The sequence below is a fragment of the Pantherophis guttatus genome, chromosome 9, assembly GCF_059756535.1.
Source record: "Pantherophis guttatus breed Tessera chromosome 9, ASM5975653v1, whole genome shotgun sequence".
Lineage (NCBI taxonomy): Eukaryota > Metazoa > Chordata > Lepidosauria > Squamata > Colubridae > Pantherophis > Pantherophis guttatus.
This window is the reverse complement of record NC_142071.1, coordinates 32,090,978-32,109,286: the sequence shown is the minus strand read 5'-3', so window position 1 is coordinate 32,109,286 and position 18,309 is coordinate 32,090,978. Positions and strand designations below refer to the sequence as shown.

The 18,309-nt window shown below is 48.5% G+C and overlaps 1 long non-coding RNA gene across 1 annotated transcript; it reads left to right on the top strand.

Annotated features, from left to right (window-relative positions):
• The first annotated feature begins 10,966 nt into the window (after positions 1-10,966).
• LOC148112521 (uncharacterized) lies at positions 10,967-13,176 on the top strand. The gene is made up of 2 exons (XR_015729329.1): positions 10,967-12,177; positions 12,266-13,176. It is a non-coding gene; the product is annotated as an uncharacterized LOC148112521 (long non-coding RNA).
• Positions 13,177-18,309: the final 5,133 nt, after the last annotated feature.

Sequence of the window (18,309 nt, the reverse complement as noted above, 5' to 3'; positions counted from 1 at the left end):
GACGAAGCCATGAAGTCTGGAAAGGGCATCTCCAGTGCTCCCCTTCTTTGGAAGAAGGCCTTTGGGCCTGGAGTGGTTGGAATGACCCAGACCTTCTGCCCCCCAGCCAGAAAAGATGAGACTTGAGACTCGTACGAAAACCTTCCTTGTTTTGGAATTTGGAATGAGGATTTATCAACTCTTTGAGCTCATAGCCACTGCATGTATTGTGCCCCTTCCTGAACCGGAGGGCCTAAATCAAAGATGACATAGGAAGCCCCCGTGCAGAAACTCAGATGCAGAGCAGTTCTGGCCAAGCCATCTTCAGTCTCCTCCTGAGGCTCAGGGCAACACTCAGCCAGAATTGTGACTTGGTAATCACCATAGAAACGTCACTTTGTTTCCAAGAATGGGGATTAAAAAAAGAGAACAAAAGCAAAAGATAAAGTGTTCCTTGTGCTGCCAATGAATGGGGAGGCCAGGCGATCAGTTTCCTTGACCACCACTCCTTTCTCGGTTGCTCCACCTGTTCCTGTTTCTGAGCTGATATGCCTGCCTGACCCACAGCAGAGAAACAAAGCAGCCCCCTTGGATTCCAGGCTTGCCTAGAGAAGTTCGGGGCCACCAACAACCCACAGCAGCAACGCTGAGGGCAAGAGAGGCTCCAGCCCTGTGATTTGCCGTGTCCTTTGAAGGCCTCCCCAGAAGTCCTCCTGTGTTCCTTTGGCTTTGTATTTCAGCCAGTTCAAGGGGGCAGCTGATGAATGGGAAGTGCTTCTGAGGAGAGCGAAGAGTCTTAGTGAGTGGGCAGGAATGTTCAGCCCGGAGGCAAGAAGACAAGGAACCAGCCCACCAAGCCACCTCGGCTCAGGAGTCCCAACGTCATCGTTTCAAACTGGGCCTCTTTCCAAGAGAGCCTGCTTCGGATTTCAGCCCGTAGGAGATACGCTGGCAGGTTTCTGTACATATTATCTTTTTTCAAAGGTGTTACAAAAAAGGAGAAGAAAAGCTATTTGCAATGGCGAGTGTTTTGAACAGCAGAGAAAATGCATATGAATGGGTACCTGCTGAACATCTCGCGTAAGGCCAGCTGCAAAATATTATGTCTCTGCGTGTCTGGGGTAGAATATTGTACCTGTCCTTCTTTTGAAGCTGGCATTCCTTTATCTTAGCAAATGCCCTGGGAAGAACAGATAATACAGCTCCAGTGATAATGATGAAAAGAGATGGAGAATAAGGCTATCAATAATCAGTAGTCACAGTGGTTGTATTTTATCTTCCGGTAATAGAGTCAATAGACCTCTCAAAGCAAACTGATGGGAATGTGTGTGCGTGAGGATGTTGCTACTGCACACTCACTTCCTGCCGGTGGGTTTTTCAAAGCGTCCGATTCCATCAGATCCTCTCGTGTATCTTCTTGGCATCTTCTGAATGTGGACTTGATGGTCCTGCCCCTCCAAGCAGAGAAGCACCAGGTTCAAAGCAGCTTCTTCCAGAGGCATTTTGTGGTGCAGGACATCTTCTGTTTGGGAAATGGAGCTGGGCAAGAGATGGTCCCAAATTGACCCGTTCAGACTCTAGATTTACCATCTTGAAGGGGCAGCATGGAGACCTGGAGCCAAGGCCGGGGTGGGAGCTCGGGGCTCACACTGCCATCCTCCCATCTGCTGGTTTCTAATTAGCAGAAGCTCCTTGTGCCATTGGCTTCATTGGCCGGCTTGGCCCTTCTGTGGGTTTCAAGCCTTCGTCCTTCTGCCATATGGGGCCATGATGATGAGTGGGTTCAAGGCGCCATGTCTATGCTGTCCTCCTGCTGCTGTTCTGCTTGTTTTGCTCCAAAGCATGATATCGGATTACTGCTTCCACAGATCCACCAGCATCTGTTAGGTTGTGGTGGAGAAGGCAACGGTTTTATGGCTGGTAGAGACAAACAGAAGCTTGTTCCTCTTGTGCCAGGCGCTTGGGAAGAGGCCCAGGGTCCAGAAGGGTTCCTTTTGACCAGAGGAAATGCACTTCTTTGGAAACCTGGGCCTCATCCTGCACCAGGCATTGGAGAAAGCAACTTTCCACTTGATGCAGTCATGCTTATGACCTTCACTTTGACCTTGGACTTCCACATGGCTGTTATTTACAAACAGGCAGCTGGTGGGTTACCCTTCCCACATGGGCTGGGATGGTAGCTGGAGGGAAAAATGCAGGAACTCCTGTTCTATTAGTTTCCCTCCCAATCTGTGAAGCAACATTTCCAATATCCTTTTGGCACCTCCGATGGTGCCTCCAACAATTAAAGAGCTGTGAAAGAGGAACAAGGGGCCATTCCTGTTGTGTCCTGTAGGATTGGCAATTTTGTCTTGTTCTTAGGGCTTTATGAGCCGAGTCCCTCTGGGTCAAGCATTGGCTGCATTGCTAACTGGCTTATAGAGTTAGTCATTAATGCGGGTGAGGTGGGGTGGGGTGGAAGGAGTGATAAGTCTTTGACCATAGGTGGATTTTGGCATTGAAGACCGCCTGGACCAGTCTGGGTCCAGCAGGGTTGCCTGTCTTGGCTGCCTCTCTGCCCGGCTGTCGCTCTGTCCCTCGAGATCAAAGGCGCTTGGCCACAGCAGGCTGGTGGGTGGTGAGCAGCAGGTGGTCGTGAAGCTCCTCCTGTCACTCTGGACTGTGGCTGTTCTTTGACGGAGGGATTGAGCTCCTCTTGTGTCTGAGCCCCGGCTGGGAGAGTGTTTTTTCAAGGACTTGTTTATCTTGCTCCGTTCAGGGGTTGATGGAAAGATGGCAATCAGGAGGGGGGCTTTTAACAGGGCTTTAAAAGCTTCCTCTGCCTTTGAAGGGGCAGCTGAAGGCTTATCTTTCCAGGAGATGCAGAAGAAAGCAAGGCTGGGCAGGGAGGACTGATGGGATGCCAGACCTGTTTGGCTTCGGAGATGATGGGCAAAGGGAGAAGCAGCACCATTGGCCAGGGGGCTTCGGGTGGCTCTGACGCTACACCCGGCTCCCTCTGGACTCCTTGAGCTGCTGAGGGGCTTGTTGCCATGCGATTAGCTGCCCCTTTTATCCGGGCAGACTTTCCCTCATCAAACCCAATTGCTGCTTCCAAAGTACATTGTACAGTTGCAACCTGACCTTACAGGCAGAGGGATGTGAAGGCAGAGCTGGGAGTTATAATGCGAGTTGGGGGGAAATGGAGAGCGTCCTTCTCTGATTGCCCTCCTGCCTCCCCAGCTCAGCCCCTGCCTCCCTCCAAGTCTCTCTGCATTATCTCCCCATAAATTGTTTATGAAAGCCAGCGCTGGCTTCTCAAGGTGAGGCGGACGATCCGGAAGGCAAATATATAAATCTAAGCAGCTCTCGGAGCCCAGAGAAACGGGGTGGGGACAGTCTTTCTCTGCCCCCCCCAGATCGGCCTGGCAATCTCCTCTTGGTGTCTCTCTCCTGCCTGATGTACTTTGATGGGAGCTTACATTAACTGGGGTGGCCGGTAAGTCTATTTACAGCAGACGACGCCTTCGGTGTGTTTGTGTGAGATGCTGCAGCCCGAGATTAGTTAAATTGGAAATAAATTGGTTGTTAAATAAAAAACCTCTCCAGATGTGACAGTGATGAATGAGGGAGGCAAAGGGGAGGGGGGGGGGTTGATCCTTCTGCTACTGCAAAAACCTGGCTCCTCTCGCAGGAGAGCCAGCAAAATGTCCTCTGTCCCCACTGGAGGTGGAGAGGAGGGGCTGGGAACTGGGAGCCCTGGTGGTCTGAGGTCTTCAGGGACTGAGAGTTGCCTCTGCCCTGTGGCCCAGACCCAACACATCACCCAGCATCCTGGCCCCATCTCGACCAACGTGGGGCAGCACCTGCCTTTTGCCGCTCTCCCCTCTGGACGACCAAAGGAACAGAGCCAAGTTCTTCCCTGCTCCACCCAAACCTGTTCCTGAAGGTCTTCCTGGCTGGATGTTGATTCCTGGACGGTTCATTCTGGTTCTCCCCATGCGAAGAAGCTTCCCCCCAGGCAGAGGCTGGGTCAGGAGGGGCTCTTCGTCCTGCCCTCCAGCAACTCCAAGCCCCTCACCAGCCCCTCTCCAAGCAGGCTTCTCCATTCCTCGTTCCCACCCAGCCTCCCAGTTGAACTACGTGGAGTGTTGAGGGTGAGGACTAGATGAAGGTCCTGTTGCTGGGAGTCCTAGGCCAAAGAATGGGCTGGGGGCTCTGGACTCCCTGCAGCTGGAATCTCAGCAGGGCTTAGGAAACCCTAGGAAGACGGAGGTTCAGATCTCTCCAGGTGGCCATTCCACTTTCTTGTGCAGCGAAGCTCCCTGAAGCCTTCTGGAAGGGAGGATGTGGGGCAGGACCTCCAGATTCTTCTTCCTCTTTCCTTGTCACCATCCATGGTGTAGAATCCCTTCTCCTGCTGAAATCTTCTCTGGATGGGCTCTAGGGTTGCTTTTATTTTTAGAGAGGCAGACAGAGATTTAATCCTTTCCTTCTAAATCCTTTTCTCCATCTTACTTTTCCTGCCCCTCATAAAGTGCTGGAAACCACAGAGGAAGCAAAGGAAGTTTCCTTCTAGAAAAGCAAGAAGTGGCACAGAAGTCCCAATCCTGGGTCTTCTTTGCCACTACCACAAGACGGGAGATTTTGAACCCCACGCCGGGGAGCCAGAGGTGGTCAGGCTCCCAAAGTCATCCAAGGCCCTGCCGGTGCCTTCTCTGGTGCCCAGAGTCCCAGTTGGAGCCCCTCTCCCTCCCACCTCTCTGTCATGGCTCCTCTCCCCTCCCTGGGCTTATTTATATAATATCCTGTAATTATATCAGAATAACTGGCTCCCACTAATTAGAGGGTGATTATGTTTCATAGCAACAAAATGAATACTTCCCAATTAACTCTTTGAGTTTATAATATGGAAGGCAAAAACCTTGTTTTCCCTCTTGTATTTTTTAAAGAGAATTAAATCACTCTAACGAAGCCTTCATTGTCTTGCATGTAAACAAAATCATTAATTGGTTAATGCTTACTATGCAAGTTAAAAAGCTTTCCCCAGAATGGGGTGATTGGGCTGTCCTGCCAGCCGAACTACTAGAGAATATGCTCCTGTTTTGTTTCGGAGCACTCAGAATAATACAAGGCAGCCCTCTAACTCTTCATGTCTGACCTGCTGCCCCAACTTAAAACTGCTCTAAAAAAGGGGCTGGGGGGGCCTGATGGACGCCATCTGGTCAGCACCAGCACAGCCATTAATCCCAGTTCCATTTGTTGTGTTGGGGCAATTTTCTGAAAGGTTGCCGTGTCTCCCCGCTGACCATGTTCAGGTCACTTTTCCAGAGTCTTGTGGTTCAAATGCCTGGGCTGGCAGAACCTACCAGCCAGAGTGGGCAATGACCAGGGTATAGCTGGCCAAGGGCTGGATCAGGGACTGGCAGCTTCGTCTCCTGGACAGCAGACATTAGCAGATGCCCCGAGTCATCCTTAAAGCTTAAAGCCTTTTTCTTTCTCTTGATATTTATATTCAGCCCAACAGCAAAGGTTCTCTTAGTATCTTACAGGAGCACAGAAAAACAAAAAACAAAAAAGAAGTATATTCAAAGACTAATTGTTGATATTAGAGGTTTGTGTGAATTCAAATATTTGTAGATATTCATTCCATTTCTGGTCCAGAGTCATGATGAAATTGTACTGAGTGATTCCACCGAGTGGGAGGAGCACTGGGCACCTCCAAGAAAAAGAGGTTGAAAGACTGATGCTCTTTGGGGTTCCTCATGAAAAGCCACTTGACCCATGGCGAATACAACCAGCCCTCCAGCACAGGTGTGTATCACTATCTAATAATCTATAACTATCTATAACCATTACTATACCTGCCCAAGGAATACCTGTCATGATCCAGGGTAGGGGGTCAGTTAAAAAACAGCTTCCTGGAATTGGATGTCAGATGCAGTGATGAGTGAAAGCGATCCTTGCCTGGAAAGGGGCCTGATGATGATCAGCCTGGAGCCCGGAGGGAATTCAACCATGGCCAGGGGGTCTGAGCACTGGAGAAGGCTCTGAGCCGCATTTGCACATAAATTGGCCTCCATTTTGGAGAAGAGAACGACGGAACAAAACCTCTTTGGTCCATTATAGGGATGGAGTGAATGATGAACCCACCAACCTTTGCTTGGCAAGCTTTAGATTTGGACTCTGTCCGGGTTGGGGAGCAAGTTTTATTTCTCAAAGTAATCTTTTCTTCTCCTTCTTTTTATACCTTGCTTAAAGGAAAGGACTCCAGCAGTTCTTGGTGGCTGCAAGCTTTTCAGCAGCTCTTATTAAATGCCTCGTCCCATTCTGACAAAAACCTCAGGGCTCGCTTAGAATTGGGAAGGTCAAACACCGATTGAAAAGCAGAACTTGGTTCATTAGATTAGAACAGGTGGTGTGGATGGGGTAGTTTGCCTTCAGCCGGTCTTCCATCTCATTAAATGGTGCTTGCAAAAGGGTCACTACTCATGTGGGAGGGGCTTCTTGTAGCTTCTGACCAGGGGAAGGCGGGAATAGGATGCTTGGATAGAGCAGGTCTAGGCTGAACTCCTATCTATCTATCTATCTATCTATCTATCTATCTATCTATCTATCTATCTATCTATCTATCTATCATCTATCTATCTATCTATCTATCTATCATCTATCTATCTATCTATCTATCTATCATCTATCTATCTATCTATCTATCTATCTATCATCTATCTATCTATCTATCTATCTATCTATCTATCTATCGTATCTGTCTGTCTGTCTGTCTGTCTGTCTGTCTGTCTGTCTATTTATCTATCAAAACAACAGTCATTTAAAAATCTCTCTCTCTCTCTCCCCCTCCCTCCCTCCCTCTCTTTCTCTCTCTGGCAAACATAACTAATACTCCTTCCTCTTCTTTTCCTCACAACATCAACTGTGAGGTGGGTTGGGCTGAGAGAGGGGGACTGGCTCAAAGTCACCCAACATGCCAATCAAGGCGGGCGTGCCTGCTTCCAGAGCCTGGGGCATCTGCAGGGAGTGGGTTGAAAAACCAAGATGATGGCCACATTATGTGACTGAGCCCTTTTATTGCTCCTGATTCAGGCACATAAAGTCTAAACAAAACAAAAGATAAACTGGTCACAGTCCATGAAATTATGGACCGTCCTCAGTGTCACAGCTTTCGGGAGCAATCTCCCCCAGAAGGCCTTTTTTAGTACCACTAAACAGCGTTTTGAAAAACACTCTTTTAATTTCATCCCCAGAGTGGGGTTGACGGTTGACAGAGTAGGTGGTGACGGTAGAGTTAAATTGATACAGAAACCCAGCCAGAATTGATGAACAACAATTATTTCTTCTCATTCTCCCTTGGTCAGAATTTTAGACAACTCTTACTTGAACAATTTTCTCTTTTTGTCCTTTTTTTTTAAATCTCCCTTTGTTTCAGCTACTTTAATAGTGTACAGTAGATTTTATGTCATTTCTTCCTTCACTCAGAATTGATGGAGAAGCAGCAATTTCTCCAATTAAATACTGAAATGAAAAGCTGTAGATCTCCTTTAGCGTTATACTAAGCAATACATTTCATTCTCCCAGCCATTAAGGGGATGGGGGTGGGGGTTGGAGTGGGGGAGGGAAGCCAGAAAGGGGCTTTGGGGTCACCAGGAGAGGCAAGATCTGGGCTCAGCCGCAGTCCAGTTCCTTGGGACTGGATCCCAATTCCTGCTTACCAAGATCAGACCTTGGACAGCCCATTTCGCTGTCCTTAGTCCTGATCTAAAAAACTCCCTGAGAAGATTTCGTCTCCGGACATAATGGAAGGTAATCACTGCTTCAGACACCTATTGAGGCCGTATATATTTTGAGAAATCTGCAAAGTCATTGATGCTGAAACGATGCCACCGGTTCCTCTTTCTAGAGCTGTCGGGAAGATTTGCAGGAGAGGCTTCCTGTCTCTCGGCCTCCCTCCAGAGGCCCAACTTTCATTAAAGCATTGACCACCAACCATTCCTTTTATTTTGGGTCCCAGGACCATAGGATGAGGTTGATCCACAGGCTCATTAAAGAGAAACATGGTGCAATCCTGCAATTCCCTAAACGCTTATGGAGTGAATCATTTCCCCGGCATCATCGATGTGAGCCTTTGAGCCTGATAGTCCTCCTTAGAGGAGCAGGCAGGAGAAGGGAGGAGGCTTTGTTGGAATGGCTTTCGAGAGGAGAGGGGAGGAGGAGGCCCTCGGCTCTGGGAGCGCAGGGATAAGAGGCTGCTATTCCGCACCCAGAAGGATTGCAAGTGCAAAGTAGGGCATCGGCCAGCAATATGGCCTGCTCTGCCTGGCATCGCCAGCTTTCCCTCAACTAAGTGGAAGCCCCAGAAGAAGGAGAGAGAGAGGGGGGGGGGGGGAAGAGGGAGAGAGAGAGAAAGATCTTAGATGGTGGCAGTCACAGTTTGCCAAGTTCGGTGTTCAGGAGCACTGGAGGGGCAAACCCCAGGTGGGCATGCATCTCCTCCAGGCATCACCCCAAAAGGAAGGGATGACAGGCAGGCAGGGTATATAGGAGGTAGGTAGGAATGTCAAGGATTTGGTGGGCAATGGCCCTGAATGATCGCCCTGGGACACTGTGCGAGGCTGAGCTGTGGAAATGCTCGGCTCCAATATGGGAAATATTTTTGGCCAGGGAAGAGATCAGATCTCGGGGAGCCCCAGAAGGGCAGTGACGGGCCCCACCTGGTCTGTCTGCATCTCAGTGCAGAGGGACAACTGTCATAAGCTCTCGACTGGGCTGTGTGTTCAGCAGCCACACTGCAGGCATCAATCCTTTTCATGTGGAAAGGACAGGGACTGTTCCTCATTGATAACACAGCTGCTATTATTGTACAACACAACAAAACTGACAATAGGCACAACAAACATTCTTCAAATACATGAGGTGTTTGCTTTATTTTTGCAGTTTACCCTGAAATGCAGCCAAGAGATGGTGCTTGCTGGCTCTCATTTTTCAGGCTCTTCTCTCCCTGCTTGACTTTGCCCACAAAAGCACACGGCACTTCTTACAACCTCCCAGTTTTGCCAGGGAATGATTGCAAAATGTCTGTGGATTGTTGCAAGAGGTGGTCCTCCTTCTTAAGTCATTGTGCTCCTGTTGTCCAGGTGGCCTCCTGCCATCCAGAGCCTTTGGAGGCTGCCTCCCTCCTTCCCCGGGGGACAGCCTGCCCGTCTCCATTCGTCGGAACCTTTCTCCAACATGGCAGGCATGTTGCTAGGGCTGAGTGATGGAAGGGCCTGACCTCTGTTGGACCCCGAGGGAGTCTCACAAGTGCTGCCCTTGGGGCCCCCATTGCCCAGGCTGAAGAGCAAAGAGGCACACAGGCAGGCATGTTTCCACTTAGCTGGAGGTACACTAGTAAAATGATGGAGAGAGAAATTGGTGTGTGGATGAATAAGATATAGAAAGCAATTCTGCTGGCCAGTTGGTTGCACGAGAAGCACTGGGGTGGAATGGCAAGGAGAGGGAGCTTCCTGATCTCACTTCCATGAGCAAAAGCTGCAAGTTGTCTCCAGCAAGAGGGAGACACTTGGGCATTGCCTAAAGATGGGCATCGCAAAAAGGTTCAGGACTTTGAGTAAATTTAACCTTGGTTCCTGTCTCTGTCAGAGAAATGGAGCCACTGCCTCTTAGGCTGGAAGGAGGAAGGGAATGGTGGTGACAGCTTGCTAAGAATGGGACCTCTGGCAACCAGGGTGGGGGGCTCCTACCCAGGCCAAGCTTTACTCTTGTCTTTCTCCACCATCAATGCCCCAGAAAGACTGAGGGGGGGGGGGGTGGTGGTTCTTGGCTTGGTGGCAGGCCATCCATCCAATGAGGAGGTTAGGAGCAGAACTTCCCTCCCCCAATAGTTCCAGGTGGGCATCGGCTGACCAGCTCCCTTGCGGGCCCCGGAGTCACCTTCTCCTCGCCTGTTTTGCAGATGACAAATGGAAATCCTGACGGAGTCAGGCCTGATTGCATATCTCTGGTTCCCGGGGCTCTCCAGATTCGCAGCCTGGCCACGTTGCCACGGAGCTCTCATCGATCATGCTTAAGCAGGCTCCAGTTATTGGCTGTGGCCCCCTCTGGCAATCGAGCATTTAGTGGGATAAATAGATATACTCCTGGTGACATGCACACTAAGGGAAAAGACAAAGAAGGCAGCTGGGAGGGAGTGGGGGCGGGGGCGGGGGGGGGGGGCGCACCAGAAACACTGCCCAAAAGTTGCCAGGGCAGCAGGGCCGGTTCTCCTTCAGCAAGGCCTGGGGGCCGAGAGGGCTGCCAATGGGGGTTGTTGTCTTTCCTCCTCATGGCTCATCCCCAGCTCAGCACCCTCTGGGGTTTCCCCAGCACTAGACCAAAGAGCAAATAGGGAAGCCTCTTGAGCTCCGAAAGGCTGGAGCATCCACAACCAGCAGCTTCAGCAGCCTTCGGGCCTTGCCACGTGGGGAAGTTAAAGCAGTGCCTGTTCCAGGCAGCCACCAAGGCAGGTTTTTCACATAGTGATGTCAGGGAGTAGAGCAATTTGAGTGCTGTGATTCTCGAAAGTGTCCATGTTTTGCTTCATCTTAGCATTTATGCTGCTCCACTGGTTGATCTGATAGGAGCTTCTGGTGGGCAGCAGGCCTTCGTCTTGAGTCCCAGCTGGTCAAGGAAGACCTTTGGGATGGGCAAGGATTGAGTCAGAGCCCCTCTGTGCCAAGGGAGAAGGCCGTGGGGTCTTCATGGCTCTGGCAGCCCCAACCTGAGAGATCTTCACTAGTGAGCCCTGCCTTGGAGCTGGGGGAGGGGGAGGTCTGGATTCCAAGGGGAGGCTGAGGATCAGTTCTCAATGGCCCTTGTGCAGTCCTGTGGAGGGGGCAGGTGCCTCGTCCATAACAGGTGGGCTTCCCCCAATTTACTCCTGCATGTCTGGGAGCCTTTGGAGATGGGGATGGGAACAGGTGGGTTATAGCCGGCAGAGCTATTTTTGGGGGGAAGGGTCCTCCCAAAGCCTCATTTGGAGGCCCTGAATGCTTCCAGCGTCTGTCCCGGAAACTCCAGTGCCTGAGTGGTCAATTGAAAAAGGCGCCTGCCACAGCTAACATGACAGGCGATGTGCATAACTGCCTGTAATCTTCCTCAGACGTTCAATTGCTCCAATCCGACTCCATTGAGTACAAAGAGGCTGCGATTATCCAGAGATCCGTCTGTCACCAACATTACAAATGGAGGCTGACACACCGCTCAGGCATGGAGCATCTTGCTTATTAAAGCACATCTTTTGTTGTCTTCGGCAAAGGCTTGGGAAGGTGTGCAGGAAATGACTATGGATGTTTGGGGAAAAGTGGGGGACCTGGGGAGCCTCCCCAAACCATCCTGGACAGAGCTCAGATCTCCTTGGATTTGATTGGGATAAAAAGAGGGCTGGTCCCATCAGAGTACTAGGAGCAGAAAGGGTGGGGCATGAGGGAGGGGGGCTGGCAGACCCCTTCAGAGGCTGTCTGCTGGCCCTTCAAGATTGGTACCCAGAATTCTACTTTATTGCTTTGGCTCCAACAGCAAATCTTGAAGGCGTCTCTTTCCCTCCCACTTATACCCAAGAGAGTCAAGGCGAGGCAATCTTGAGTTTCTTTCTCATGCGTTCTCATATTCCCTGGCTCAACTGTAACAGTTGCTGCATATTTTTTTCAAGCTGACTTACACTCTTCTACCTCCCCCCCACCTCAAAAAAAAAAAAAAAGCCAGTAGAAGGGAAGCCAGACAATAGAAGTGAAGGAGAGGGGAGGGGAGGGGAGGGGAAAGGATGCCTAGGACCCTACAAGGATCAAGGCATCCCAGGTTCCACAGCAGAGACAGCCATATCTGGTTTCTTTCTGAAGTTGCATCTTTCCATGGAGGCACCTACTGCCAATTTGCCACTGGCTATAAGAAGAACTGGAAGCTGGAATAATTTATCCACGGGGAACCGCAGGAGCACACTTGGGTCTAGCAGTAGGTAGGATTTTAAAAAAAGAATTCTCTGATGTATCCTCTTTCTCTGTTACTTAAAATGATTCTGTCTTTCTATGTCCCTTAGATATAATTCTGAAATAACTGATTCAAAGTTACATCAAAAGGATTTAACTTCTCTCTCCTCACCCCTGCCTGCCTCCACCCCAGATCTTTTGCAAATCTAAATACCCATGGTTTATCCTTCCAGTATATTTCTAGGTAATCCTTTTTTTTTTAGAGGGACCAAAGGGAAAAAAGAAAGAAAATGAATAAATGCCACATGCTTTTCTCTGCTCTTTCATCTCAGGGGAACTGCTGGGGGCTGGGAGTCCTGAAGATGATACTCTTGCGTTTTTGCAAAGCAGGGTTGGTGGCTACGGCCCTGTCCTGCAAAGAAGAGAAGCCACTTCAATTGGCTGAGCAGCAAGGCCAAAAGGCGTCTCGCCAAGGGCATGGACAGGTGAGCAAGAAGTTCTCCAGCCCACTTCCAGGCTGCTCCACTGAGCGAGGTTTGATGGCTCCATCCTTGCATCAAAGGGTCTTGCTATTACAGTGGTGGGCCCCTGTCCCTGCTTGCCCCTCCAGACTCCAGAGCGGATGGACTCAACTCTTGGTCATTCAACTAGTGAGAAGGTGAGGCCTCAGCATGGACACCTCCTTATTCTTGGGAATCATCTGAATGTCTGGCCAGCATCCTGTTCTCAAGATCATCCTATGCACGAAGAGAATACCCAAGAAGGTGATCCAGTTGGGTTCTATATTCCAAAGTGCCACCATCTGCTGGCACAGACTGGACTTGGGAAGGATGCCAAGTTCTACCCATGGAAGATGCTGCTGTGCTGGTGATGGTTGATAACCAGTGATGTAGAAAGCCAGTTGATTCATCCTGGCACCCACTGTGCACTAACAGGCTGCTGGGAAAGAGATTTCCAGGAGCATGTGTGGGACTTTCCATTTAATTAGGGTCAAGTGAATTAGGCCACCCCAGAAGTCAGTGTGGAATTTATTAAGTGACCTCTGAGCAAGCGTGAAAGAGCAATTGCCTGTGATTAAGTTTACCTCACAATTTATTAAATGGCGTGTACCATCTAGCTTGCAAGAGAAGTTTTTAATCTGTTTATTCATCCATAAGGGATGTGTTTAAGGAATGTTTTCAAGACCAAAGGTTGAAAGCATATTTTGATGTGCCATGTTCAACAATAAAAATTCAAAAATTGACATGTAAGACACCATCATTTTCTTGCAAAGAATGGAGACGTTATTAGAGTTGCAAAAGGAAGCTGGGATTCTAAAATTATTCCAAAATCCCAAATTAAAGACCACCCCCAGATATTCTGGAAAAAAGCCCCATCCTACATGTTGACAGAATTTGAGCCTAACTTTGGATGTATGAAGTTGAAATGGCCCCAAAATCACATCTGGATGGGAGCTGTAACTGCAGAAGAACCCAAAGACTTTTCTTCCAGAAGAATTCTCAGGCAGCCCCCCAGTGACTTCTCCTGTTAGCTCTAAGAGAGGGAGGGAAAAGCCCCCATCTTGGATTGAAGTTCTGCTTTGCTTCTCATCCAAGGATGGTGCCCCTTTCAACAAGCACTGGTAATTTCTTGTTTGATCACCAACATGGTTTGAATTCAAGTAGTTTCCCTGACTAACTTCCTTTGAGGTTTATTTGTTGTATGACTGTAATTCGTTTGCATTCCTTGTCACATCCCATCAACCAGGGCCTGTGGCCCAAGACCCACAACCCACAGCGGCCCTTATAAGTCTGTTAATGCAGTACTAATCCAGGAGGAGCCTTGATTCCTCAGAGGGTCCAGAGTCTCCCCCTAGAACAGAGGCCTGCAACCTTAAACACTCAGAGCCATTTGGACCCATTTCCCACAGAAAAGAAAACACCAGGAGCCACAAAACTTGGGTGGACATGGCCAACTCCACATCACTCACTTCCGCCAGTCACACGGCCCCCTAGCCACATTTACCCAGCCGGTCATTAGGACAGAGAACCGGTTGTTAAAAAACACCAGGAACCACAAAACCCTTTTGACATCTCTCTTCCCCCCTCTCTTCCTCCTTTCCCTCTCTCTCCCCCCTCTCTGTATCTCTCTCTGTATCTCTCTCTCTCCCCATCTCTACCCATCTCTCTGTCTCTGCCCTGGCCACTTCTCCATCCACAGCCGTTGCCTTTACTTTCTCAGGCCAGGCAAGGAGTGACTGGGAGGGTGAGGGGCGGGGCCAGCCAGTGGTTGGATCACCTGACAGGAAGCCACAGCAGAGGGCCCAAAGAGCCACATGCGGCTCCAGAACCTCAAGTTGCTGACACCTGCCCTAGAAGCACCCCATGAGCATGCATGAGAGTGGAGGCAGGTCCATGCAGTCTGGCACTCCACTTTCCTCTGGGCTGAGGATGCTGGAAAGCTCACCTGGACAGAAGTGAGGCTGGGGTCCTGAGACTGGAGATGGGCGCTCATTAAAACAGAGTCCCCTTGACCAACAAACCTGCACAGAATTAGCCCCTTGGTGAGCAAAGTCACACTAAGTGTTTTTCACAGGTCACGTCAAGAAAAGACATTAACATAGTAACATCCGTATTTTAGTGTAAACCTTTTGAGGGCAAAATTAATATTGGCGCCTCCTCTGGGCTTCTTGCCTACATGTCTCCTGTCCTTGCCTCTCAAAAATGAGTTTCTGCAAACATGATATTATTCATTAGGCATCTAAGAAAGGGATAAATAAGTGTCTCTTTCCATCTAGGATCTTCCGTTCTTCATTTAGCCAAAGATGCTGTTTATTTCTCTGGAGGACAAGGAGCTAATCAGATCTTGTAATGCAGACAGGTAAGCAAGACTCACTGGGGGCAGGGAGAAGAAGACGGGGGAGAGCAGAGTGGAGTGCTTGGACAGGGCCTAGGGACCCTGGAGGCGGCCTGGTCTGTGAGGGTCAAAGGGCTCATTGAGGACAATCAAAAATGAGGCAACCCACACTTCACTACAGGTTGGCAACAGCCAGTTGAGGGTGAGTGAAATCTGTGGGAGGATTGCAGGATTGTGGTTCTGATCCAGCCACACCAGGAAGCTCTTTGCCACCCAAGAAGCAGGCCCTGATTTAGGATGTGGGGTGTGGTGCGGCATGGGTCAATGCAGGCTTGCCGAGGCACCATTTGAAGGGACAAATCAATGGCTACTTTGGTGGCTTGGGTGATTCTAGATCTTCTGGAATCTTTCTGGAGCTGATCCAAAGGAAATTTTTGCTTCTGTTTGAGTCTATGTAAGTGATAAACTCATCTATGTGGCAACCATGTTGATACTTTGATATCAAAACAGGGTCTTTCATGGATTCTTCCTGTTTCTAGTTTACCCACTTTCAAATCCTTAGCATGAAAAACTGTGGGACCCATTTTGGAGGTACACTGGCCACAGTTTCGGTCCGCTAGTGTGTTGGTTGATATGCCAGGATTTTGTGGTGATGAAAGGGTTGGAGTTGGATCAACTCTGGGCAGACAATATCCTCTGCCACAGAAACCAATGGCTGGATCTGGACCACTCCTTCTTTCTTAGCCCAACCTGAGGGCAACACCTGGGCACCACCTGGCACTGTTGGGAAAAAGGTGAAATTAACAATCTAACCATAAATAAATGCCTACCTGATACAGGAGCTCATCTTCACCCACAGGGCTGACAAAATACTTCCTGTTCCTATGGAGATATGAAGTTGGAATTGGTAGCACACAATGAATTTTGTAATATTCTGTAATTTTCCATTCTGAAAGTAAAAGCTTGTACGACCTTAAAAGCGAGTGAAATTATGCATTCCACATATCAAGCAGATAGAAAACCGCTTCAAGAATGGTTAAACAATACACAGCCTCTAGATTCTATTTTATTCTATTCTGCTCTATTCTATTCAATTCTGTTCTCTGTTCTGTTCTGCTCTGCTCTGTTCTATTCTTTGAATATCTGTGTCTATATCTACATATATAACTATACCTTCAGCATAATAAAAAAGAACAACTAGGGAAAGCACATGAAATAATCAGCAACATATTCAAAAGAATAAAATTCACAAAGGAAGAAGAAAACAGCAAGACGCTGTCCTTCCTGGATATCCTCATCACCAGAGGCAAATTAGAAATTCAAGTTATTGAAAAACAACCCGTCCTAAGCCAGGGCTTCATTACTAAAGGAACAATCCAACCTCCCACAAGAGGAGCTGGGTAAGAACATTATTCAGATGACCCAGAGGTGCTTTTTCAAGAGGCAACTGGACTTTCTGGTTTTTCTTTGAAGATGTTTCATTTCTCATCCAAGAAGCTTCTTCAGTGAATGTGAAGCAAAACGTCTTCAAAGAAAAACCAGAAAAGCCCAGTTACCTCTTGAAAAAGTACCTCTGGGACAACCATGACCTGGATGACAGAGAATCTCCCGTAGACATTATTCAGATGACCACAAATGCACCATGGCCACCCAGAACACCAGAAAAAAAGAAACAGATTGCCTCTATAATACCTTCCAACAAAATGGGTATCCACACTACTTTTTCAAAAAGTGCCTGGCCACTTAAAGCATGTGTAGACCTTTGGTGCAGACATCTGAGACTTTAATTTTGTGCATGATTGCCTGGTAAATAAGTGGGCCTTACTTCTGAGTAAACATGCATAATGCTTCTTGAAAAAGCACTCATCCAGATATATAAATATACAAAGGTGAAATTGGAACTTCCTTCCTTCCTTCCTTCCTTCCTTCCTTCCTTCCTTCCTTCCTTCCTTCCTCCCTCCCTCCCTCCCTCAGGGACAGGGACAGTCATAGCCTTGTGAATGAGCCGCAGGGCCAGGATTGTCAATTCTCACAGAGTATAAAGTGCAATTAGAGCATCAAGGCTGTGACCTTGTCAGGCAGGGAGGCTGGATTTACAGTGCCAAAGGGACCGAGGAACAGCTCCAACATTGTGCAAAGGTTCACACCAGAGTATAGGTCACCCACTTTGGGCAAATTAAAGGAGACTCCTAAGATCAGGATTGTCATGGTGAGCTGGATTTATGATGGTAAATGTAAAAAAATCTCTAATAAGGGAAAGGGGTGAAGAGGGGGTGCTAAATCACACCAAAGTAGTGGAGTGGAGAGATTGAGAAACCAAGGCCTGGGGCTTCAGTGGCAATGAGCCAACGAAGAACATTCTGGAGGCTGGTGAGGAATTGTTAGAAACAGAAATAATAGCACATAGAACAATCACAATCTTGACTTGTGTAAGTACATGAGTCAAGATTGTGATTGTTCTGGAGGAACGGGCTTTAGTTAAATTGGTATGCCACTTCCCCTTGGATGCTACACCTGGGCCAGAATATTGGCTTGTGAGTTGCCTTGTTGGGAGCAACTTCAGTACATCCTGGTCATGTGGCTTGCCTATATAAACGCGCTGGGAGGCGAAGGCACTTTAATTCTGGATTGCATCTGTTTCATGACCAGTGCTTTTTGGAGCTCATGTGTGTGCCTGAGTCGGGCTTAATAAACCCAAGTTATCACCCACCTGGAGTTTTTACTACTGGATTAGGTCCGGAGCTCGGACCTTTTGAGACCTGGTCCCAGTTTTTATATTCTTGCTGCTCTCTTTGGTATCAAGCAAGCACTCCAAAGATAAGAAATTCTGCTGTGTCCACAGAGCCAGGGGAACGAGGCCTCTTTCTGGAAGAACTTTTGTGTCAAATGTGCAAAACCCTAACTTTTGCATTTGTATGTTTTTTAATTTTGGCTGTTCACCGCCCTGAGTCCCTTCTGGGAGAAGGGCGGTATACAAATTAAATAAATAAATAAATAAATGTGTCCGGTGTCTGAGCCCATCTCTTGAGCTTGGCTGTCTCCTGATGCTTCCTTGCTCCGTTATATTTGAAGCCCTTTAATCTCTGGCAGGCAAACTCAGGATGTGGCGATTGGGTGACAGGCATTAAATCTCATGGGTACAATGAGCCAGGCAAGAGAAAAGAGGGCAGTTTTATTTGAAATTTCTTTCAGTTGAAGTTTGTCAATCTTTCCCTTTATGGATGTATTACAGTGATGACAGGATGATTAAGTATGTAAATAAGAATGACATTATATCTGGCTAGAAGCCTCTCAGTCTCTCTGCTGGCCCCTTCAGATGGGCATCCCAACACAGGAAGCAACCTCTAGGTACAGCTGGGGCATCCATGGGGTGGTAAAAAAAGTGAAGGCGGCCCAACTGAGGTCCAACCCTTTTTAACATGCACATAAAAAGGGCAGGTCTCCATCAAGTGACCCTCAGCACCACAATTGGTTTTTTAACCCTCTCCCTGCCCCTGTGAACCCCCCCCCTGTCCTAATGTTCCCATTTATTCATACTCAT